Raw genomic sequence first — 26129 nt, 5'->3', positions numbered from 1 at the left:
CCTCAGCTAAAAATACCTCCCGGCCCTCCCCCCTCATGAGCCCCTGACAGTAACCATGCCATGACATGCTGTCCGTCAAAGCAAACTTGGCCAATGTCAGCCACAGTTCGCTGTAATCTCCACGGGGGTCCGGTGGTGCCAGAAGTGACAGCTACCTTTATCCACATCTCTGGGATGTAAACAATATTGTGAAATACTGACAGGCGGAGCATTAGCATCTAATATCCTGCAGCCACTTCACCCCAGACTAAGTTACTGCAAAGCCTCGTTTCTTAATACCCGGGGTTTCTGCACTTATTACCCTTATCTGTGGCAGCAAAGGACCTCAGCGAAAGACACATTTCGGTGCTGGTTTTGGAATGTTTTTGCAAATCCTCACATTTATAGGCAAAGACCAGGAGATCAAAGCCCCCCGGGGTTTATAAAGCACGTCAGGCTGAAAGTTTGACATCAGTTAAAGTGATATACATGTCGTCCAGATTTATGAACACACTGATCTCCTCCACCCCACTCCACCCCCCAAAAAATTAATGAGGGTCTTTCAAATGAATTACATTTCAAGGTATGTTGGGGGGGGTGAGAGAGATGGGGGCCGGAGAGCAGGAAAGGGATCTGGGGTCTGATTGTCCTTCTTTTTGAGTCCAAGTTGCCGCAGTGCATGAGCTGAGTTTGGCGGGCTCGTCGACACTGTCGCTGGATGGCTGCTTCCACTGGGGCCATTCTGTATGTCTGTCAAAGCTGAAATTAGGACTGGCTGAAAACGTGTCTGTCAACACTGCTTTTGGGCAGAAAACGGGGGTTCCCATTAAGCAGGTTTTTCACTGGAAGTGTCTGCTTTCTCCAGCACATTCTGATTTTTCATTGAAAACTGAAGGACTGGAGAATTGTCAGTGTTTGACTGAAAACCCAAAATTTAGGCTGAAAATGGCAAGACTTTGATTCTGAAATGGTAGCTTATGGGAATAGCGCTAGTGTCTATGGACCGAGCTCCTCAGCTAGAACTGCATCTCCCATTATGCACCATGGCCTATGACTCCTGTCATGTACCACCTCCTCTCATCAATAAAAAGAAAAGGAGTACTTGTGGCACCTTAGAGACTAACAAATTTATTAGAGCATAAGCTTTCGTGAGCTACAGCTCACTTCATCGGATGCATTTGGTGGAAAAAACCACCAAATGCATCCGATGAAGTGAGCTGTAGCTCACGAAAGCTTATGCTCTAATAAATTTGTTAGTCTCTAAGGTGCCACAAGTACTCCTTTTCTTTTGCGAATACAGACTAACACGGCTGCTACTCTGAAACCTCTCATCAATAAGGAGACTATGGTGCATCATGGGACATGTAGTCAGGCCTATAGAGGAGAATGGGAGCATAAGGCGTTGCGGCAGGATTTCCAAATCTGCTTCAATTCTCAGCTGAAATATTTTGTAGGGTTTTTAATTTTGTTTTTGCTGTTTCCAAAAAGTCAAACGTTTCCATGGAAATTTTGATAAAATCATTTTGCCAAAAATTTCCAAAAGGGTAAAATGTTTTCTAACCAGTTCTAGTCGAAACACTAGGGAGCAGCCAGGGCCAACCAGTTTCTCTCAGGTTCTCTTCTGACGAGATTTATTTAATAGATTTTTCAATTCGCTGGCAACTCTGATAAAGTGAAAAAGTTTCAGTTTGATTGAAATCGTTCAGCAAACATGAAATGAATTTGTGAATAGGTGGCTGAAACTTCATTTTTTGACTAATAGTTTGTTTGCTGAAAATGTTTTCCCCTGCTCTACCTCTGACACCACGTCATCATACCTGGAATCAGAGTCTTTAATGGGTGGTCTTTGTTAAAGAAACTAACTACATAATACAGACATAAACCAACAGGCTTCTACACCGCTTGAGTTACATCATTGTCTCTGCTGTTTACCGTGGACCACATGCTATCTTGAACAGTCTGTACAACACCCAGGGACATCTAATGGCTGAATAATATACTGCAAGTAAAGATACTACTATAGTATTAGCATTTACGTAATGGTGTAGTAAGATTTTCATGCTTAGAATCACTATTTGAATTCTCTCTTAGAAGAGAGCTGTTTTTACTGGATGCTGGAATTGGTGAACCCCTAATGGGTAAAACAACTGATGCCAGAAGAGATCCTCATGGATGAGATTATATCATATATTTATATGCACTAGGCATGTGGTATGACATATGGCAACTGCATCAAATTAAAGAAAAACACCCACTGCTTCCTGATACTAGAAGGAGATTCACACATCAGTTCACAGTTTGCTTTACTTGCTGTCATGCTATTATGACATCTGGAAAGTGACTGGAGAATTTGCTTTGATAGGATTGTGAAAAGAACAAGTTTGGCAGACAACGGCACCACAGTGATAGCACAGTCTGTGACAAAGGGAGTGAGGTTTAACCAATAATTTTGGCAAGTACTGGCACAGAAATTAAATTTCTTTATCCCAAGAAAATTGAACTCAGTAAATTAAGTTTCTCCTACAAGCGAGACACACATAGACCACAAGAACATAAGAACGGCCATAATGAGTCAGATCAAAGGTCCATCTAGCTCAGTATCCTGTCTTCTGACAGTGGCCAGTGCCAGGTGTCCCAGAGGGAATGAACAGAACAGGTTATCATCAAGTGATCCATCCCCTGTTGCCCATTCCAGCTTCTGGCAAACAGAGACTAGGGACACCATCCCTGCCCATCCTGGCTAATAGCCATTGATGGACCTATCCTCCATGAACTTTTCTAGTTCTTTTTTGAACTCTGTTATAGTCTTGGCCTTCACAACATCCTCTGGCAAGGAGTTCCACAGGTTGACTGTGCGTTTTGTGAAAAAATACTTCCTTTTGCTTGTTTTAAACTTGCTACCTATTAATTTCATTTGTTAACTCCTAGTTCTTGTGTTATGATTGTGATTTAACTTCTGTGGGTAGATGGATACATCAGGTCATTCATTGCACAAAGGCCAGCCTGCAGTATAACTAGGGAATAGATTACTATATGTAGAAATTACAGAAATTTTCAGACAGAACGTTTTTCCAATGGAAAATTCCAACTCATTGAAACAAAAACATTTCACATAAACATGTTGATTTGATGAAAGTCCATGGGGGAGGGGGGGAATGGAAAAAATCATTCTGATTTTCCATTTTGAAACAACTCTCTGTTACAACTTTTACCTTTTAGAATACAACATTTTTAAAAGTCAAAAAACAGAATGAAACGTTCCCATTTTATTGCAATGAAATGTTTCAAATGACTGGAAACAAAAATGTTAGGTTTGAGGTTTGTTTGTGTTTCATTTAGTTTTGAGGGAAAGCTGGGATTGGTTTTTGATTTTTGTTTTTTTGTCAAATCATTCTGTTCTGGAATACTGGGTTTTCCTCCCCAAATTTGCGGCATTTCCCAGCAGATAAAAAAACCCAGTTTCCATCCAGCTGTAGAAATGCCTCAGGGCGCATGAACAATGGTGACGACCGAGCGCTCTTTGATCACTAACACATGCAAACACACCTGCTATTGTCACTGTTAGAGTAGTGCCAACTCTCACCGTTTTATTGACTCTTGCACTATTTGGTGTTTTTCTGCATGGCTTCTGGAGTCATGTGATCATCACACAAGAATCTCAAGAAGAAGGATGTTTCCCAACCTTGCAGAGAAGACCCTGAAAACATGGACCCTGAAGGCTCAAACACTGGACGGTAAATATAAAGGTCCCAAAATGTGTTATTTAAAAATAAATCTCACGATTTTTACAAGTCTCATGATTTTTTTGGAGCCTCATTTAGGATTTTTGAAAACTCTGGGGCTGGCAGAACTGCTGTTGCCTTATCCTGCTACCCACCCTACCCTTAGTCTCTTTATTCACCCATATCATAGAGTCTAAATAGATTGTGAGCTCTCAGGGGCAGGGACTGTCTTGCTGTTCTTTCTTTGGTCACGGTCTAGCAGAGGGCCTGATTCCTGACTGGCACCTGAGCAATCATTGAACCATGGTGCCTCTCAGTATAAATGCAGGTTTCAGAGTAGCAGCCGTGTTAGTCTGTATCCACAAAAAGAACAGGAGGACTTGTGGCACCTTAGAGACTAACAAATTTATTTGAGCATAAGCTTTCGTGAGCTACAGCTCACAAGTGAGCTGTAGCTCACGAAAACTTATGCTCAAATTATAGCTCACGAAAGCTTATGCTCAAATAAATTTGTTAGTCTATAAGGTGCCACAAGTACTCCTTTTCTTTCAGTATAAATACTATTTCATGAAAATAATTATGTTAAAAGATCATGAAGGTTGCAAAATCAAGCACCCCAAAAGTTAAGAAAGAGCAGCATTAAGATGGTCTATGCAACCTTAAGCCAACCCCCTTGAGTGTATGCATTAAGATCCAGTCTTTAATTACATGAGCAAATCCTATTTATTCCACAGGAGCCCCACTTCATTCAATATTCCTCTTTCTCACCAGCATTCTAGGTGTGGCCCATACATTAAATACTGCACATCATACAAACCCTGCACTGACTAATTATTCGTTTCCTCGTTGGCTTTTTGATTGTGCTTTTATTGCAGTATTTCAGTTCCTTATAGACATTAGTGACTTTATCTTCACAACAGCACTGTGAGGTGAGGTGGTTTTATTATCTCCATTTTACATCCAGGGAACTGAGGCAGCGAGATTAAAGCCAAAATTGTCAAGTGTCCCCCAATCTGATCAGCCTTGGACTTGATTTTTCAAAGTTCCAAGCATTATACATAGACTTGGAAGTCTAGATTTTTATCGGTAAATGTTGCTGGATGTCAATTTCACAGTTCACAGACAATCCGACAAAAACCTATTTCCATTGGCAACAATTGGAATTCGCAGATAGAGAAAGTAAGAAAAGTGCTGCTTGAGAACTTCTTAGAGTTTGATTGAAGATTGAAGAGATTGAAGAGACTTCTTAGAGTTTGATTTATTTAATTTGTATATTTTGACATGTTATGTTGACATTTTGTGTTTGAATGGTTTGTGAAGTTTTGAATCTCAACATCTCCTAAGCATTAAATAATTATTGTCTGGGCCCTGATAATTCCCCGCAACTGTGAAAATTTAAATAAAAAATGCTTAAAAATAAACACAGATTAGCCATTGCAATTATATAAAAAAATCAAATTCTGCCAAGTCTAATTATACAGCACTTAATCACACTCCCATTGATGACAGGTAAAGCTGTGGGCGCCCAGCACTTCTGAAAATCCGACCTCAGGGGCTCAGCTTGGGTACCCAGAAACTGAGGGACACACAATTAGTGAACAAGAGTGAAAAAATTAGTTGAAGTGACTTGCCCATCACCACAGAGAAGCTCTATGATACAGGCAAGGAGAGAATCCAGTTCTCCATGGCAGCATTCGATTGCCTTAATGAGACCAATCTTTTTGTTTCTGTCATCCCGTCTCATGCAGGGATTCTGCCGACAACAGCCTCCTTCACTGTACAGCCCTGATTCATCCCCTAGAGCAGATCCATCCTGTGCACTGTACAAGACAGGGATCCTGGGGGGGGGGAATAACATGAGTTCAAAGTGTCCTGTGGAAAAATAATATGCACCCATGTCATTAAAAACTGTACTATAACACATGTGCACAAAGGTTCCACACGCAAGCTTAACTGTGGCATTTCCTAACTTCTGAGTTCTTGATTTTGCAACCTTAACATTCCTTTAGTGTAGGGGACTTTGTGTGTGAATTTTGTTTTGCTATTGTTTACTCTTAATGCCATTTCCTACATTTAAAAAAAACCTTAAACCGAAAGAACAAAAAGTTCATGTGGTTCCATACTGATGCCCAACATGGGTCATAAGCAGAGTTGGCATCTTTAGAACCACAGCACTGTCCTCTACCACTTGAGCTAACAGAGTGACTGGTAGCAGTAGAAGTCTGTTATCTTCTGTATGGTTCTGCCACTAGAAGGGGTTGGAGACAAACGCTTTGCTAGTGGATTTCACTGCTCTTTTATAGACAGCAGAGGCTTGTTGAGATTCAGGACTAATGTACTAGAGAGGAATGTTTTCTAGTGTTCACAGAGTCTTCTTCCCACAACCCCAAGTCTCTCTTTGTCCCCTTCTTCTTCTAGCCCCATCTTCCCAACTCCTGGCCCTCTCCCCTCCCCTGCTGGTATCCTCCGACCACCCAAATCCTGCCCTTGCCCTGTATCCCAGCACCACAGGAGCCCTGGCAACTCAGGGAAAGTTCTGCTTAGACCTGGGATGGATGGAGCATGCTCAGTCGCTCTGTGCGGATGGTGCCCATACAGTTGGGTTAGTAGCATGGCAGGCTCAGGGGAGGGGGCTGGAAGGGGTGGAGTGGAGGCAGGGCCTGGGGCAGAGCCAGGGGTTGAGCAATGAGCACCCCCCAGCCCATTGAAAAGTTGGTGCCTGTAGCTCCAGCCCTGGAGTCGGGGCCTATACAGGGAGCCACATATTAACTTCTGAAGAGCCACTTCCGGAGCCACAGGTTGGCCACTCCTGGTACAAAGGATCTGGCAGGGGCTGTATTGTGCTCAGTGCATATGGACTCCTCGGAGAATTTCACTGCCACTCTGACGAGATCTCTACCGAGGATGTGAGAATGGAAATATTTCAGAGGCTTCTAAACTGGCCACAGTTGGGCAGATTTTCACAGGCACAGCAAAAAGCACATCGCTGGCACCAAAGCGACACCACAGCCAAAATTCAAGGACCGGCTCCAAAACACAGTAGGGGACTAGAGCTCCTCAATGAAACAATGGCAAGATTTTTTTTTTTTAACGTGTGCAGAGCAATGTGTTTTTCCTTAACCCACTGGCCGGAAATGGCCGAGCCATTTTAACGGAAATTTCCCTGAAAAATTGAGTCTGAGGCACGCACCTGACATGGAAAATGTGAGCCCAAAATGTTCACGTCTGGCAAAGCAACTGATGCCAAGGTCTTACAATGGGAAGCGTCAGGCAACCTTAACTCTAGGCTACCATTACTCCCTTTGCCACCGATAACCAATATTTCCAAACTCACCGTGGTATGGGAATACACATCCCCTCAGTTAGGCTGCAGATAGTGGAGGCCACCAGAACCTGAAATTATATTGCACTAAATGAACTGCAGAGCCTTTAGGTAGGCAATGAGCCACAATCTGTTAGTGCCACAGTCACAGCGGATGAGGATTTACCAAAGGAAAAGGTCACTTTTTAATGACCTCCACCAGCCCTGTCTGTATTCCCTCCCAACCTTCCCTTCCTACTCTGTCCCAGATGGCCAGATTTCCAGGGGGACTTAAATGCCTAGTGGGATTTTCAAAAGCACCTAAATCCCACTGAGTTCACTGGACGTTGGGTGTCTAACCCGCTTAGCTATTTTCGAAAACCCATCCAAGGCCCGATCTGCATCTTTAACCCCTAAATCCCTTTGACAAACCAGTCCGGTGTGATGATTTCAATGGCATCTGCACTTGAGAAACCAGGCTCGAAATACCAGGGGAACGAGTTGGATGCGGAGGCAATGAGACCCAGCGGTCTAAACACAGCACCGGGAGCCAGGAGCCAGACCTCTAAGCCCAGTGCTAGCCCAGGCTCTTCTTAGTCTTGGGCAAGTCCCAGTGGATTCATCTGTAAAATGGTGGGAGAGCTACTCAGCTACTTCACAGGGGTTTTGTGAGGCTCATTTATTTGAAGCGCTACGTCAGGGCTAAATGTGGTTGTTATCATTTCATGCGCCTCCGGGTTGTGGCAGGGCCGTAAATTCCCTGTGATCGTTTTCCTCGTGGTGTTTGGAGTAAATATAAAACAACCCTAAATATGTGAGACTCTAATAAAAGGTCCCAGATCTAAAAATGGACAGAGGATCACAGGGAATGTAAGGGTAAGGATAATGTATCCAAACTAGATAACCCATCCTTAGCATAGAGCCTGCTTTCATCTGACTTCGCCTTCTGTGACTCAGTCAGATATCCCCAGCCTGTTCCTTGGCAGCCCCTCTGCATTTTTGCCAGCATAATTTTGTTCAGTTACTCCAGCGTTCAGTGCTCTTCCTGTGACTGACTGTGGTCTGTAATGTAAATTAGTCTGCAAGGATATAATAGGAGCCAAGAGCATTTTTAACCCTCAGGAGCCAAACGCATTTGAAAACGAGGTCCAAAAAAGGTCCCCATCAGAGGCATCTGAGGTCAGTAGGGCCGGAGCTGCTGGTCACTGCAAGGTACAGTTGGGAAAGGACAGGGAATGGGTGAGTTAAATGGTACCTTACTCCAGAAATAGTTCCAATGGGGCCACTTGTAGAGTAAGGTGCTACCCAGAGTCAGTATTTAAGAGGCTTGAAGAGGTCAAATAGTCTGCTCTTTGAGATGAACAGGGGTATGGCAGATCAAGGAGCAATGGTCTCAAGTTGCAGTGGAGGTGGTTTAGGTTGGATATTAGGAAACACTATTTCACTAGGAGGGTGGTGAAGCACTGGAATGCGTTATCTATGGAGGTGGTGGAATCTCCATCCTTAGAGGTTTTTAAGGCCTGGTTTGACAAAGCCCTGGCTGGGATGATTTAGTTGGGGATTGGTCCTGCTTTGAGCAGGGGGTTGGACTAGATGACCTCCTGAGGTCCCTTCCAACCCTCATCTTCTATGATTCTATGAATCAGAACTTTCGCGGAGACATGGTCTTGTGACCCCACCTCTGCTTGCATTCACAAATGGACGGCACCCTCTCCCTCTCGGTGCTTGGCTGCCGACTCTCATGATTTTATCTCACAGTTTGGGGGTGCTGTTGTTGATGCCCCAACTCCTGGAGTGACATGATTGCTCAAAAGTCTCAGATTTCATTACCAAATAAAAGTTTCTACTCCCCCATGATTGTGGAGAAGACATGAATTCTAAATGCTCAAATTGCAGAAGGAAAATAAACAGAACCCCAAATATTTCATTTTAAAATATTCTAATGTTTAAGACAATTGTAATTTTTGGTGGGGGTGGAGGGAGCTTTTTGAAAGCTTGGGGTTGGCTATGCGGCACATATAAGTGACCATACAGCCTGTCTTTACCTGGACAGAGTATTGTTTTTTTTCTGTGATGTTCCAGGAACTTCTCAGGACATCTGAAACATCCTGTTTTTTCATTGCATCAACCAAAAAAAAAATAATAAAAGCAATCTGTCTGTTCGGGACATATTGCTGCACCGAGCAGAAGTTGCATGTGCCCTGCAGAACTGCATTCAGAGCTAAAAGGAAAAAGCATGTGGGGAGTCAGCTGTGCCAGGAAGTGTACAGACACCGCTCACAGCAGGCGCGGTCAAAGCCGTTCTTTTGCTCAAAGTGAACGTCAATGACATCTGATCGATGAGAAAACTCATTCAGATGTTATGTTACTGGAAAAAATCCTCTGCTCTGAGAAATATGCCAGCGTGGCAGTCAACTCAAGAGCTGGCAGTCCTGAGACCAGCAGGCACAATAAAAAGTGTACATTTGCCTTTTGTGGGCTATTTTGAATCCCTAAAACATGTTGCCACAAAAGTCCCAGGTTTTTATTTTGAAAATATGATCACTCTTATTTATGTGGAGGAGTAACTTTGGGAAAGAATTGATGTATTTTTAGCTTCTTTACAGCTGGAAAGAAAGGGGATGAGCCAGTATCATCTGATCAGCCAGCTCTCCACAGACAAGTCCCAAGCTCCTTTGTAGAGCACAATTGAGGAATTGCTGCTCTATATATTAGCACTTTTTCTTGTTATATCTGGCCCTGTTTATTTTTCAAAGACATAAGTTAAGTGTGGGGCACCATGGTCCAATAAATGGGGTGGGGAGATGGATGGGGAGTCAGGAGTCATATTTTTTCCTTTGCTTTGAAGACAAAGTAGAAGAGAAGGATGGGCCAGTGGTTTGGGCACTAGCCCTGGAAGATGTGGAAGACCTGGTTTCAAGTCTTTGCTTTGCTCCTGGCTTTCCTACGGTCAAGTCACTTTGTCTTCCGATGGCTCCATGAGGCAAAGTGCTCCAAGAGGACAATGCGCTGGATGACTCAAAATGAAATGTCTGCGATCCGTTCAACAAACCAAAGTATTTTCTTTCCATTTTGCTGTTGGAAAACAAATGAAAAAGAAATTCCCCAAATCAAAATTTCCATGTTGCAGAAACCATCTCTGCTCCTTTGCTTTGCTTACTTTTCGCTGAAAGACCAGCAGTTACATCCTCCCCTTGCCTTTCCTTTGATTTCTTCCGATATCCCTCTTAGCCTAAATTATTGTTGTCCCTACGAGGCACAAAGTGATGAAGTGACTTGCCCAAGATCAGTATAAATAAAAATAAAACCCTATTCACTAGACAAGGCTGCTTCCAAGCACTGTAAATCCAGGAGGTTTATTTGGGACTCCTTTAATGGCTTTCAGGGCATGGGATCATCCATGTGCAAATGGGAGAATCCCCGAAAGATGGAGTGGGTGGGATGCAACAGCCACATGCAGGTGGGGCAGCTGATAACTGGCCAAACCCAGTGTTCGGTCACATGCTGGCAGACACAAGCTGTCTGGCTGCAATATTCTGTGTTGTAGCTTTTAGGACAACAAGTGTGAGGATCGTGGGAGCTGTGCAAAGTTGGGGAAAGCTCATGGCACCACATCTGCTCTGTCCTTTGTGGGTGTCCCTGCAGAGCTGGTGTTTTAGTGGAGAAACCAGAGCCATCGGGGCTGAGGATCTGCAAGGGAACCCTGGCTGCAAAGTGCTCTTAGGACACCACCACCTGCTTGGAGTTCAAGGACTGAGAAAGCTCCTCCGCCAATTGCTGCATGGAGCATGCGCCTCGATAGAGGGAACTGCATGCAATCTGGCACATGTTACAGACCATTTCTTTACCCAGCAAACTCTGTCTTCTGGGGGGAATGTGGTGGAGTCCCTTAGGAGTCATGGGATAAACATTCTTCCCTGCCTGCCCCTGCCCTTTCTTTTCAAGTGCTGACTAAAGGTGGCAGGCTGGCCAGTCTAGGGACTTCAGTCCTTTATACACGGGACAGGTCCAACACACAGACCTACCAGAAATGTGAGCCAGAGGGGCCAACCCTAGCAGGGAGAAGGTAGTTCTATTTCCATGCCTGGTCAGTCCTTCACCTCTCTGAGATTGCTAGGGATGGTGCTGTCGGAGGAAAGATGGGTGTTGTGGCTATCCTGGCTTGGGAGTCTGGAAATACAGATTTGGTTCTTTGCTTTTGCTACAGACTCTCTTTGTGACCTGGGGCAAGTCTCTTCATCGCTCTGTGCCTCAGTTTCCTATCCCTACAATGGGGTAGGAAGTACTTCCTTGCCTCCCAAGGATGTGATGGGAATAGATGCACTCTCATATATGTGCTGTGGTGGTGGTCAAGAAGAGGAGAATGGATGGACTCAGGGCCAAAGGGCGGTGGCATCTAATTAGTGATGTGGACCGCTCTCCTCATCTTCAGATTACGGCCACTTGGCTGCAGCTACACTAGCCTTTTTTCTGATGAATTTTCCACCACTTCTAATATAGCCTACCCCACTTAAGCCAGCAATAGGGGTTGAACCTGGAACTCTTTGTGGTGAAAGCGTGAATTTCTACGGCACTTGAGCCGGAAGACCTAAATCCCCTACTTGGCCGTTGCAGCAGAGTTGAGCTGTTCGGACCAACCAGTAGAGGGAGCCAAAGACACACACTCTCCCAGCATGGTTCTGTGAAGCTCTGCTGGTGGAACTACCCGTGTAGACAAGCTTCAGGCACGTGGCCGTTGAAAGGCAGGAGCGATGACCATCCCGTGGATGGTGTGCACTGGTTAAAGTGTATTTCTGCTCCTTTGAGAAGCAACCCTTTGAGACCCTTGGTTGAAAGGGGCTATGTGGGTGCAATATATTGCTTTATGTTTTAAACTGCAAGGACATCAACCAGATTATTCAGCATTTAGAACGATTCACTTTGCCCAGCACTTTGTTTTGCTTAATTTAGGGCACAGGGGAAGGAATCTTTGGGCTCCTCCTCTATTTCTCCCCATGCATTCATTCAAGGACAGCTGGGTTCAGCTCCAGCTGGAGTATGTCATAGAATATCAGGGTTGGAAGGGACCTCAGGAGGTCATCTAGTCCAACCTCCCACTCAAAGCAGGACCAATCCCCAACTTTTGCCCCAGATCCCTGGAGGGCCCCCTCAAGGATTGAACTCACAATCCTGGGTTTAGCAGGCCAATGCTCAAATCACTGAGCTATCCCTCCCCAGTGTCAGTATTGCTTTAAGCACTGCATAGAGCAGGGTCGCCTGCAAACTATTTGCCTAGGGCCCACTGGCCTGTCTTCCTACCAAGGGTCTAAGAGTGATGGGAGGAAGAAGCCAACAGGGGAGAAAATGGGGAGGGGGGTGCCCCAAAAATGTATGTTTCAGCATTGGCCAATTTGCAGAGAGCAATCCTATTTCCATGGTGGGATTTTGTGCACTCCCTAATGGACTGGTCCCTGCAAGTGGGCCAGAGATCCAGGAATGCCAGTGTTCCAATCCTGCTTCTAACATGAATTCTCCTGGTCACCTAAGCCAAGTCATGCCGCAGCCAAATTTTCAGAAGGGGCCCCTGTTTTGGAGTACGCAAACTGGGGCATGTTGGGCGTGATTTTTCAGAAGTGTTGAGCACCCACAACTCCCAGAGACTGCAGTGGGGAGAATATGGTCCAGGCAGGCAGCCTCCTCCTCCCTGGGATTTCTGTGTGGGTGTGGCCCTTTAAGGCAGGGCCCCCACTGACAGTAGTGGAGGATTCTGCATCTCAGAGAGCTCTCAGCAGTTCAGAGGAATGAGCCTTCAGGATGAAATATTTGTGTTTTCTTTTCATTATCTTACAATGCAGGAGAGAACAACCCTGTGTTACATTCATGGAATGACAATGGAAAAGACAGGCCTGGTTCTACTCTCCTGTACTCTATTGTAAATCAGAACCAGTTCAGATCAATGAAATTCCTGTGGGAGTAAGTAAAAGGAAATACATTTTCACACCCTGCACTGTTAGCCAGTGGAACTCATTGCCACAAGATATCATGGGAGTTTGGATCTTAGAGGGTTTAAAAAAAAAGACTGAACATTTATATGGATAATAAGATTATCCAGAGTTATAATGGTAAGGATTAAAAATAATAGGCCAGAGCTTTGGAAGGGATATAAACCCTCATGCTCCAAGCTCTAACTAATGGTGGTCAGGAAGAAACATTCCCAGGGGCATTTATTCCAGGGAGTCTGGAACCTTTCTCTGAAGCAGCTGGTGCTAGTTACTGTTAGAGACAACATGTCAAACCTGACCCAGAACAGCAATTGCTAGGTTCCTATGAGTTACAGCAGCATGTAGCTGTCTTTAGCAAGAGAAGAATCAGGTCAGAGCGTTTTGTGACTGAGTGTTGTTGTTTGTGACTCATATATTAATTTTAACGCACAGCTCCTGCCTGTCCTTCTCACTCCCATGCAGAAGTCAAGGCCCCTCAGCTGGTGCCGTCTGACGCAGGTTGTATCCCTCCTGGCATTACTGCCGGCTGGGTACAGAACATTCTCGCCGGAGGGGAGGGGAGGGCGGAGACGGGAACCCAGCACAGCTGCTCTCCGCTGTTACCTTGAGCTCTGGGGAACTTTAAAAAAAATATTTGGGATGGAGTCAGCTTGTTTTGTGTCAGAGACACACAGGAGTGTTCCAAGAGCAGGAGGGGGAGGGATTGGATGGGAGAATTCTTCGGTAATGCCATGCACAGATGGCTGCATCCCATGACCTTCACCTTGCACATTTGCTAGGGGAAGATCCCTCTGATTTCTCCTACATTCATTTTGCGGTTTCTTCCCAGGTGAAAGCTAACCAGCTTTTGAACCAAAGCACCAGGAGAGTCGAACTCCCCGTCTAGGGCCTGATTCTGCACTCATGTTGGTGTAAACTAGGAGCGACTCCAGGAATGGGATCATGCCAACGTATAGGACAGGAGAGTCCTCAGGCCATTAGCCTCCACCCAGGAGCCTTGCATGTTATTGAGAGTATTGCAGTAGCACTTAAATGTCCCAAGCAAAATCAGCACCCTATTGAGTTAGACACTGGTCGAATATAGTATCTGCTGTCTAAACAGACAAACAGCAGGCAAAGTGACTTGTCATAAAGCAGAGTTTGGAAGAGGACCCAGGTTATCTGAGTCCTACTCAAGCGTTTTAACCACTAACCACACTGCCTCTCTCGTGTCTAATCACCACCAAGTGCAGCTAAGACTGTAGCGTTTGTCACCCGCTGCTCCTCAGTGAGCCAATGGGAACTAAGGATGCTCAGCAGTGGTGAGAATCAGGTCTGGAGTTAGTGCATCAAAGAGAAATTGTACTGTGGGTGTAACCCACACACCTCCTGGGTGTGGTGTGCTGTTCTAGTTAGTGGCACCAAGACCACTATAAAAGGAGTCTGCTTAGCAGCCAGTTGGCTTTTAGCTCCTGTGGAAGAGGCTCATGCACTAAGCTCCAGAGGCCCCAGGTTTGATCCTGCCCAGGGTCTGTTGGCGTTACATGGGCAGCCCACAATAATGGTTCCGTGTCCCGAGCATTCAAATAGCAACCAGAGTGTGTTTTTTGTTTCCTTCACTCGCGTCCGGGGAACTGGGACTGGGAATAGTGGGGTCGCTGCACATTAGTTTGACAGCTTGTTATTTTCTTATTTGGTGTACTGCCGCTGGTTTGCACCTCACTCTGCGGGTGAGCATAATGTGAGAGATCTTTCTGTGAGGAGTTTGCAGACTTAGATCAAGGGCTGACAGGACAGACTGAGGGACCAGTGAAAGGCAGCCCGCAGAGAGAGGCTGGGAGGACAAAGGTGAACAGAGCCCTGCCTTCTTCAGAGCTTATTCCAAAGTTCAGTGTAGTCCTGGGAATCATCCCATTGACTCAAATGGGCTTGGGACCAGGGCCCCGATGCGCCGGGCAGTGAAGGAAGCAGCATTCTACTCCCTGAGCCACCAGGCAAACAAATATTGAACATTCACTGAGCATCCTCTAGAGCAGGGGTCAGCTGAGGGAACATCTGTGATCAGGGGTGATCATGCCACTGAAGCCTGGGTTGTAGTGCTCTGCTTTGCAGCTGTCATATTCTTGGAAAGGGAGTTATTTTTCATGAGTGTGTACAAAAATGTGCGATTTGAATCTCTTGTCCCATGCACATGCGGGTGCATACATGAATGCACACGAGGTATTTTTAATTCTTTCACACTGTCCTGACTACCCCATTTTAACCTCCAAGCCTCCTAAGAGACAGATCAATGCCACAGATCAATAGGTAACTCTGGAAATCTTTGTCCCCGTCTCTACCTTGCGGGTTTTTCTTAGGAACTGATATCATGGGGATGTTAAAGGGGGTCGTGAACTATGCATTGAAGATGCTATCACATCAAGCCCAGTGTTTACACACTGCTGCCAGGTTATTGAAGATCAGAGAGTAACTAGCCCTAAACATAGCTACTCCAGGAGTGGAGTGCTTCTAGGCTGGTTGATACATGCTCAGCTGCTGACCCTAAGCTGACCTTAAAGACCCTTGAGTTATCAGGGGGAAGCGGCCACGCGGTGGGGCTGAGGACCACCTAGCGTGCAATGTGAAGGGCACAATGATTGAATGCAACTTGGTGAAGAAGCTATAGATCGGTATAGGGACATATCTATAGACCCTGTGTTGGTGGCAATCAACATAGTGCCATAGACTGCAACAGAGTTTTGTCCATATATACCTGGCAGTCCATGGAGCTGAGCTGCTTAATAGCCTCTGATGCTCTAGTCTATGAAACCTTGTGGGCCAAAACCTACTCTGGTGTAAGAAAGCACAAACGCCATTGACTTTAGGAAACGTTGTGCCCAAGTAAACCAGGACAGAATTTGGCCTAATGCACCCCCCCAAAGATTCATTTACAAGGCCAGCTGCACTTTCAGGTGGTCTTTCAGATTCACCGGGGGTGCCTCAGGAAGCATTAATGCTGCTGAGATCATCAAAGACAAAGGTCACTAGGCAGGGGTGAGTCTAGCTGCAGGAGGATGGGGAATGGGTTCTCTGCCAGAGAAAACTCTCATTGAAGGTTGGAAGTCATAGACTCATGGTCAATAGGGAGCGTCATGACCAGGGATCCTAATTTTCCGCGATAAAAAACTCCAAAATTCTCTGATAAAAAAACATACAATTTTTCTGTGACGAAAATGAAATGCTGATCTATAGTTTCCCTACCCACAATATATATAGGTATCAGTTGAATGCTATGTTTTATTGATATATTTACAATTTTTAAGCTGACAGCCTGAGCCCTGCCACATGGGGCTGACAGGCCAAATGCCACCCGTTATCCTGATTAGCTGAATTTTTGACTATCCGATCTGGCCCTGATCCCAATTAGGTCTGCTAATCGGGGTTCCACTGCATAGGGTTTTATTTTTTTCACAAAATGTAAAAACTAAAGATTCTCTATAAAAACACAAAGTCCATATTTTTCTGCATTTTTTTCTGAGGCTGATGGATTTCTAGGCTCCCTGGTCATGACCATCTAGATGACCTCCAGCAGAAGACAGGCCAGAAAATCCACCCTGCAGCCCCTCACCACAGCTGCTGACTCATCCATCGGTTGTGTCAGTGTGGCAGGCAATCTAATGCCTGGCAGTTATCCCCATGCTAAGAGGGGATGGTGCATACAGCCACCCCAGCTCTCTCCTCTTATTATGTGCCCATCCCAGCAGATCTCTGGGGCTGTGGAGCGAGGAACAGCTGCCCTCGATTCCATTGCATTTGGAATCACTGGTAAAGGCACCTGGAGCCGAGGCCCTACACTTCCTTGTATGTCTTTGTTATAAATCAAAACTGAGGAGCGCAGCCCTCAACCAAGCTGGGGAGCGCTAGGTTGGAGTCTGGGCCCGCTCATGGTGGGAGAGGCTCTTGCACCTTCTCCTCTGCCCTGTGATCCCACCTGGGTTGAGCAGGCGTTCAGCCTTGCAGGGACGAATGAGACCTAATGACACCTCAGCACGGCTGGCTGCAGTGTTTGGGGTTTGTCTGGGCGGTAGAACCCAATAGATTCTGACCAGGCCTGTCCCTGCTGAGATTGGGGAATGACGATTATTCCTTGTATAGCACCGTACATTCGCCCGGCACTGAGTCACATGCCTCTCTCCGTTACACTGCCCTACGTTCAGAGGAGCCCCTTCACATCTCACACAGCTATCCTGTGTCCGCCGGTGTGCATACAAGCTGAGCCTGGACCTGAGAAATTCTGAGCATCCTGGTGAGGAGTGAGTCCTTTGTGATCAACACTTCTTCCTCAGGAACGCCCCAGTGAGCCACGCTCCCTGCTGCAGTGGGCTTACAGCCTGTGGGTGTATGCAGGGCTGGAGTTAGGGGCAGGCAACCCAGGTGACCTCCTGGGGTGCCAGGCTCAGGATATGCTGGGTTTGGGGTGCTGGTTTTGTTGTTAGCATGAATAAATACAGATTTACAGATCCTAGCGTGCAAATGTATCGTTTTCTATGACAGGGATAAACCAGGCATGCAAATCAGGCATCAAAGTCGGGAAATGGGCTACAAATGCAATAAAAAATAAGGCATGGGCCAGCCACAGGTGTCTAATCACAGTGTAGACACAGTCTCAGAAGAAACCTTTTTCTCAGATCGCTATGGTCACCAGGGTGATTTTTGGGGATCTTCCCCAATGTAAATACAGCTACAGAAGTCACCCCCTTGCCCGTACAACCGCAAACATTAAAAATCAAATCCTCAACTGGTGTAAATCAGCATAATCCCACTGACTGTGCTGATTTACACCAGCCTAAGGGCTTGTCCGCACTTGGGAATTCACCGACATAGCTATGCTGGAATAATTACTCCAGAATAGTCATTTTGGTGTAAGCCCTTGTGTGGACATCCTTATTCTGTATTCATACAGGGAGCTGTTCTGGGATCACTATTTCAGTGAATTCCCAAGAGCTGACAAACCTGAAGTCTGTAGATTCTTATGGTGCAAAGTTTCCAGGGCATTTCGTGGGCACTTTTTCCCAGCGTGAAAGTTTTCAATTCCATCCAATCTGTGGATGCCCCAGCATTGAACAGAGGGAATTTCTTTATGCACTGGGGCCAGTGATGGCATGGGGTGGAAGGACTTGAGTGTGAATTGTATGAAATAGAGCCAAACACTGTACTGTCATCCACAGGCCTCCATGTACATGCTCTGCTATTGCCAGTCTTAGTACGAGCAGGACCAGGTGATTGGTGTTCACACCAATAGACAAATTGCTGGTGTAGCTGCATCCATACTAGGAGTATGTATAGCGTATCAGTATAGCTACACAGGTAAAGCGCTTCTAGGGTAGGCGTGGCCTGTGACACATGACATTGTTTATGTTTCGTGGGTGGATGACCCCCAATGCTCAAACCCACACAGAGATTTCAAGCTGATCCCACTGTCATTTCCAAAGTCCAATCGCACACCATTAGCCAATGGGAGCTTTCCAACTTCAGCTAGTTTGGGCTCCCAGTGTGGAAACGATTGTGCTATGCACTCAGATGAGTGCTTGTGACATGTTCCTTTTCCACGAACCCCTTGGGGAGAAAACAATCAGTTCACACAAGTGTTAGTGTAAAAGAAATAAAAAAGCTGCAAATACCAGTGCAGGGAATTGATGGTGTATATTCCAAAGGACACACACAACTCTTTTATGGCAATCACCCAGCTCTAGAAATGTTCTTATTGATCATAAAATTATCCAGCTCCTTCCTAAGCCTAGCTGCAACATCTGACTCCTGTTTGGTTCAGCACAAACGATTCACATTTTTCTGTTCAATAATATGCAAACTGTGTAGAACGAATGCACCATGATGAGCAGCACTGCCACGGGTATATTTATGTGTAGTACATTATCCAACCATTAGATGTCTCCATGAGCTGTATAAAATCATAGAATCATAAGACTGGAAGGGACCTCCGGAGGTCATCTAATCCAGTCCTCTGCACTCATGGCAGGACTAAATATTATCTAGACCATTCCAGAACAGGTGTTTGTCTAACCTGTTCTTAAAAATCTCCAGTGATGGAGATCCCACAATCTCCCTAGGCAATTATTTATTTAACCACCCGGGAAGTTAGGAAGTTTTTCCTAATGTCCAACCTAAACCACCTTTACTGCAATTTAAGCCCATTGCTTCTTGTCCTATCCTCAGAGGGTATGAAGAACAATATTTCTCCCTCCTCCTTGTAACAACCTTTTATGTACTTGAAAACAGTTATCATGTCCCCTCTCAGTCTTCTCTTCTCCAGACTAAACAAACCCAATTTGTTCAATCTTCCCTCATAAGTCATGTTTTCTAGACCCTTAATCATTTTTGTTGCTCTTCTCTGGACTTTCTCCAATTTGTCTACATCTTCCCTGAAATGTGGCATCCAGAACTGGACACAATACTCCAGCTGAGGCCTAATCAGTGCGGAGTAGAGCGGAAGAATTACTTCTCGTGTCTTGCTTACAACACTCCTGCTAATACATCCCAGAATGATGTTTGCTTTTTTTGGAACAGCGTTACATTGTTGACTCATATTTAGCTTGTGTTCACAATGACTGAGGCACAGGGAGACTAAGACCCAGATCCCACTGAAACCAATGAGAGTTTGGCACCTAACTACCGTTGAGGATCTGGTTTTAAATGACTTGCTCAAGGTCACACAGGAAGCCTGTGGCAAAGCTGGGGCACATGCCCCAAGTCCTCGGCTAGTGTCCTAACCACTTGATCATCCTTCCTCTCTACTGCAGCTTACTTTGTTTGGGCCTGAGCTTTGAGGCTATAAAACAAATGGGACAACTCTGAATATTAGATTCTGGCTTTTATTTTTACTGTCACTGCCTGAGTTTGGCCTGTGAGAACTGCAGAGGGAGTAGCGGGGAGAGAAGGGCTTAACTGCTTAGAGGGGCAAGAATGTATTTTTAGTCTTTATTCAGTAGCTTCAGAAACAGTAGATCAAGCTCAGAGGCGTCCTGTATTGCATAGGTCATTTGGGCCATTGCCATGGCAGTAGCTCATGGAAGGCAAACCAGCACCACCTAGGGGACTAAACGAATAGCAGAGAAGGTAACAATGGCCCACAATTGTTAGGTTGGACACTGGTCATTCTTTGCAGCTATTTTCCTTGCACAATGATTACTTTGTCCGAATTAAAATAGAGAATCAGCTCCAAGATCTCGCGTCTTCTGACCATCCTCACACTGAACTTCTGAATCGGGACTTCACGTGCTAGCTTTTTAAAATAATTATTATTTGTATTGCCAGAATACCTAGGAGCCCCAGTCATGGACCAGAACCCCATTGTGCTAGGCACTGTACAAACACAGAACACAAAGTCAGTCGCTGCCCCAAAGAGTTTATAGTCTAATTAAGTGGATCTGACAAGCTAAATAATTATGAAGTGGATTTTCCTTACTGGGTGGACAGCTCCAGAGGTTGAAGTGTATTCTCTATCTCCAGTGCAAGTATAGTATCTATCCCCAGTAGCAATGCAAACTTCCCTCAAACAACCCGGAGCAGAAAGTTGGGTGCTATTATTGCCTATGGTTTTTCCAGCACCTCACAGGACATAAGGAAGAGCTCAGAAGTTCTGACAGTGATGCAGGAATTACGGGGCAAAATTCTCTGGCCTGTGCGCTGCTGGAGGTCAGACTAGAGGGTTGTAAGGGTTCTTTCTGACCTTAAACTCTATGAAGCTCTGAACACAGTTTCTGCCCTCAAGACTGTACAGACAAAGGATGTGGGAGTGGGACAGACATGTGGGACTAGATCCTCAGCTCCATTGAGTTTAAAAAAGCGGCATGGATTTACACCAGATGTGAATTTAGCCCCAAAGCTGCCTCAGATAATAGTAGGCACAGGGCCTTTCACTTGCATATGAACCCCCATCCTCATCCTCTCCTGTGTCCTGGAGCCCCAGCTGTTCACTCCCACTTAGCACTCCCTGGTTAAATACAGCAAGATCTCTTTCCTCCTTGCCCACCGCACCCCAGGGAATTGGGGCTGATCATGGGGGACAAAAAGAGAAAAGCAGAAGAGACAGTCAGAAGGTGCCATTGGAGTTTAGAGAGGGGGGTGAGGCCTGGCCCTGGGATATGGACTAGCTCTGCTGGTCTCTCTCCCTGCCCCCACAGAGAGAACAAGGCTGGAAGCTGCTCTGATGGATCTCCTGGGGCTGAGAGACAACATGATTGCCCCACCCCTGCAGTGTAGGCCAGCTCCAGGCTCTCCTCCCCAACTCCATCCTTCTGTCTTCATGGCCCATTCTGTCCTTGGTGTCTCTGCTGAGACTCTTACCATTCTCCATCCACTGGGAACAGGTCTGAGGCCACCAGCTGGTGAGGACAGCAAGGGTCTCAGGCCTCACTAGAGACAGATTTGAATCAGTAACAAAAAAGTGGAAGATTCATGGGAGCTTTTCCTTATCGTAATCTGTGAAGAAGGAACAAATGGCATTCACAATCACTGCCATCAACGCAGAGCAACAAGTCACACAGTTGCAAGCCACTGGGGATGCCGGCCCATTTGGAACATGCTACCTGCATCACAATGTCCTTGGAATTACACACTAACATGTGGATACATGTGGATATCCTTCATGTATTTAGCCTCACAACCCCCCCCCCCCCGTGAGGTAGAGCAGTGCTATCACCCCATTGTACAGATGGGGAACTGAGGCACAGAGAGCCTAAGTGACATCACCAGGAAATTGCTGGTGGGGCAAGGCCTTGAATCCAGATCTCCTAAGTCCTAACTGCATGGCCCTTTTAAAAATACACTCAGTGCCTTCCATAGTCAAAGCACTGTGCTACAGCAACATTAATGGATTAAGCTCTGCAAATGCCCTGTGAGATACACAGGTTGGCATTAGAATCCATGCGGAAACTGAGGCGTTGAACGGGAGCGACTTGCCCAAACCTACCTGAGGAATCATGCCCCCAGAACAGCAGTGATCACAGTCCACATGGCTCCCAGTGCTGGGCCCCAGACCACCCCCCCCCCCCCGAATAGAACGTCTGCAATGTTTTTTAGTGCAATGATTCTCCTTAAATGTGAACCCCTTACAGTGGCTGTTTTCTTTCCCGGTGCACACGCTTCCTCTGTGTTTGTGAGTCGCTGCTTAGGTTAGCAGCAAAAGTATGTTTTTTACCCTCTCTGCCCTGCAGGGCTACAGCAGCTTTGGGAGAGGAACCTTATGCATCCCCCACAACACTGCAGGACTGTTCTCAGGGCTGACAGCCAGGGGTGGCTCGACCAATTTAGCCGCCCCAAGCAGTCGCTGCCCGAAAGCTGCCGCGGTGGGAAGAGCAGCGGAGGTGCCGCTGAATTGCTGCCGCGGGACACGGGCTGCTGCCCCGTTCTAAATGCCGCCCCAAGCACCTGCTTGGAAAGCTGGCGTCTGGAGCCGGCCCTGATGATGGCATACACTGAAGGCAGAAAGAAAATGGCCTGGTTTTCAGATGCCAGGTGGGGCTCACAGCAATCGCAGCTGTGGAATCTCTTGCTGTGGAAACTTAGCAAACTGGAGCGGCAAGCGTTCAGAAAAAGTAAGGATGGAACAGCCTTTGCCAGGGTACCACCACACTCCATACGCTGCCACTAGGGCTGGCTTTGCTTCAAGAGGTGGCTACTCAGCTTGGGATTTGTGAGGAGGGAGAGACACCTCGTGGGAATACAGAGGAATAGCCTCTTTGGCACTGTATGTGTATATATATATCTCTTCTTACTGTCAGATTTTAAAGTAGCAGCCGTGTTAGTCTGTATTTGCAAAAAGAAAAGGAGTACTTGTGGCACCTTAGAGACTAACAAATTTATTTGAGTATAAGCTTTCGTGAGCTACGTGCCACAAGTCCTCCTTTTCTTCTTGCGGATACAGACTAACACGGCTGCTACTCTGAAACCTGTATTTGAATGTCTGTCTTCTTTAGAATACTCCTGGGCTAGTTTAATAACGATCATTTACATCATCTCTAAAGTCCGTGTGCTTCTTTCATGCCACAGCTCTTTACAAACCACGGTGTCTGCTCACAAGAATTGCTCCACTTACCAGCTACTGCTACAATGCAGCCACCTCTGGGGGGGAACATGACAGCCATATAACAGCATACAACACTCCCACACCACAATGTAGGGCCACAGTTTAGAAAAGCACTTAAGCATTTGCTTAAAGTTAAGCATGCACATATATGCTTTGCTGAATAGGGATGCTAGCTTGAATTAGGTGGTAGGAGAGAAAGTAAAAAAGATTGAAACTTCAGGGGAATATTTAAGATGGCAGAATGTACTGACCCATCTGAAATTTGGCCTGGACACAAAATACCAAAATATCATGGGACGTTCAGTTAAAATAAGTGGTCAAGATCTTGGTTTATTAAACATTTGAATCAAGACAGAGGGAAGGGTGCCCGCTACTGGATCATCAGCACAGATGACTCCATCACCCTTAGAGTGGGCCTGGGTGAAAGTTTTTTGATGAAACTTTTTTCTCCAAACCTCCAGGTTCATGTCGACCGAAACATTTTGAGAATGTGTGTCAAATTCCCAAACTAACAAAAAATTCCAAACAAGTCAAAAGGTTTTGTTTCAACGGTTTTCAAAACAAAACATCTGGGGTGTTTGACTGGAAATGACTTTTTGTTTCAAAATTTACTTCAATTTTTTTAAAAGGCAAAAACACTTGAATATGAAACAAAACATTTCATTTGACATCATCTCCCCCACAACCATTCCCCCCCTGACTTTTTTGGTCTCCAAAAAATTCAAAATTTTTTGGTTTCATATCAGACCAAAACTAGTAATAATAATGACAGTGTTGCATTAGTTTGCATTGAACAAACGCATAAACCCAAACCAGGAGAATTGGAACAGTAACTTGCCCTCAACCTTTCCATCTCTTAGACGGAGGTTTGTGTCTTTAGTTGCAGAGCTATTGGAATCTCCTTAGCATATTCTGAATTCCTGATGAGATGAGCTCATCACTGCACTCCCAACACTGGTGCTTGGGGCTGCTTTATTTATTTATTTGCAGGGCCTTTCTGTTTGCAAAATCACCTTGCCATGTGGACTCATCTGCCTAATTGTGAATCCAGGGTGAACATGTTCATGCGAAGCCTAAGTGGTCATATTAGGGGATCTGGTGATCCTTTCTGGCCTTAAAGTCTATGATCTGGAAATCATTAAGTAGATAATATGCAAAGTAGACAGAGCCCAAAGGATCACAGAGGGTCAGCCCACTCTTGAATAGAAAGAATAAAATGTTAATTCTTAGCTTCATTATTCCTTTCTCAGTATTGTTCAGGGCCCTACCTATGATCTTATATGACCCTCATCACCATGGAATGGGCAACAGGGGATGGATCACTTGAGGATTACCTGTTCTGTTCATTCCCTCTGGGGCACCTGGCATTGGCCACTGTTGGAAGACTATGTGGGCCTTTGGTTTGACCCAGTATGGCCATTCATATGTTCTTATGTTCATATTATCCCAGTATATCACAGTGATTCATGAATTAGTATCATCCCCATTTAGTAGATGGGGAACTGATGCACAGTGTAGCTAAAAAGTGACTTGCCCAGAGTCACACAGGAATCTTGTGTCTGAGCCGGGAGCTGACCCCATGTCTGCTGAGTCCCAGCCTAATGCCTTATGCACTAAACCCTCCTTCCTACCCACATCATGGCTTCCCTGGGCCTGCCTTTGAGTCTGTGAGCTCTTCAAGGCAGGGAACGTCTCATGAGGGATCACATTTGACTCTAGGCACCAGCAGAAGTCCCATGCACCTCATATGAAAATGGGACCTTTCCTTTCAAAGATGGCAGAGCTGGTCAAAAAATGCTGCAAATAATTTACAACTTTTTAAAGTTTTTAATGAAAAAAAGTCAAAGTTTTGAATGTTTGAAGAATGTCAACCTGTTCGACAACAGGGTGTGAGTGTAGGGCCAGCCGACACTTAGACACATGAGCTTTGATTTTTTGGTTTGGCTTCGAAACCAAAAATCAGTGATTTGCACAGTCCTTATCCCCAGCACCCATCCTGCACACACTCCTCACAGCACCCCTGGGTGGGAGGAATGTAAACTGTATTACCATATTACTCTGACAGGTGCAGAAACTAAGGATAAATGTGATAGTCAAATATGAAATTGCAGAATTACTAACTGTGGTATGTAACCCATTGCTTAAATCAGCCTCTGCACCAGATGGTTGGAGGGTAGCTAATGTAACACCTGTATTTTTTAAAAAGGTTCTAGAGGTGATCCTAGCAACTACAGGCAGACAAACTTTAACTTCAGGACCAAGCAAACTGGTTTATACTAAAGAACAAATTAATCAGACACATAGATGAATGCAATTTGTTGAGGAAAAGTCAACACGGCTTTTGTAAAGGGAAATCATGCCTCACCAATCTATTAGAATTCTTTTAAGGGGTCAACAAGCATGTGGACAAGAAAGATCCAGTCAATATAGTATTCTTGAACTTTCAGAAAGCCTTTGACATGGTCCCTCACCAAAGAATCTTATGCAAACTAAGTTATGGGATATGAGGGAAGGTCCTCTCATGGGTCAGTAAGTGATTAAAAGACAGGAAACAAAGAGTAGGAATATGCAGTCAGTTTTCTCAATGGAGAGAGATAAATATTGGGGTCCCCCAAGGATATGTTCTGGAACCTGTACTATTCAAGATATTCATAAATGATCTGCAAAGGGTGTGACCAGTGAGGTGGAAAATTTCCTGATGATAAAATATTACCCAAGATAGGTAAGTCCAAAGCTGACTGTGAAGACTTACAAAGAGATCTCACAAAACTGGGTGACCAGACAACAAAATGGCAGATGAAATTCAATGTTGATAAGTGCAAAGTAATGCACATTGGAAAACATAATCCCAATTATATATACAAAGGATTGGGTTTAAATTAGCTATTACCATTCAAGAAAGAGATCTTGGAGTCATCATGGATAGTTCTCTGAAAATATCATAGAATCATAAAATATCAGGGTTGGAAGGGAGCTCAGGAGGTCATCTAGTCCAACCCCCTGCTCAAAGCAGGGACCAATCCCCAACTAAATCATCCCAGCCAGGGCTTTGTCAAGCCTGACCTTAAAAACCTCTAAGGAAG

General features: G+C 45.4%; 1 long non-coding RNA gene across 1 annotated transcript; it reads right to left on the bottom strand.

Moving 5' to 3' along the window:
- Nucleotides 1-1265: 1265 nt before the first annotated feature.
- Nucleotides 1266-25882, bottom strand: LOC122459171. Its single transcript, XR_006279676.1, has 2 exons — nucleotides 25678-25882; nucleotides 1266-1304 (listed from the first exon to the last, which is right to left on the bottom strand). It is a non-coding gene; the product is annotated as an uncharacterized LOC122459171 (long non-coding RNA).
- Between the last annotated feature and the right edge of the window lie 247 nt (nucleotides 25883-26129).

The sequence above is a fragment of the Dermochelys coriacea genome, chromosome 3 (genome assembly GCF_009764565.3).
Source record: "Dermochelys coriacea isolate rDerCor1 chromosome 3, rDerCor1.pri.v4, whole genome shotgun sequence".
NCBI classification, from domain to species: domain Eukaryota; kingdom Metazoa; phylum Chordata; order Testudines; family Dermochelyidae; genus Dermochelys; species Dermochelys coriacea.
The sequence above is the reverse complement of the archived record's forward strand: the minus strand, read 5'-3'. Positions and strand labels throughout refer to the sequence as shown.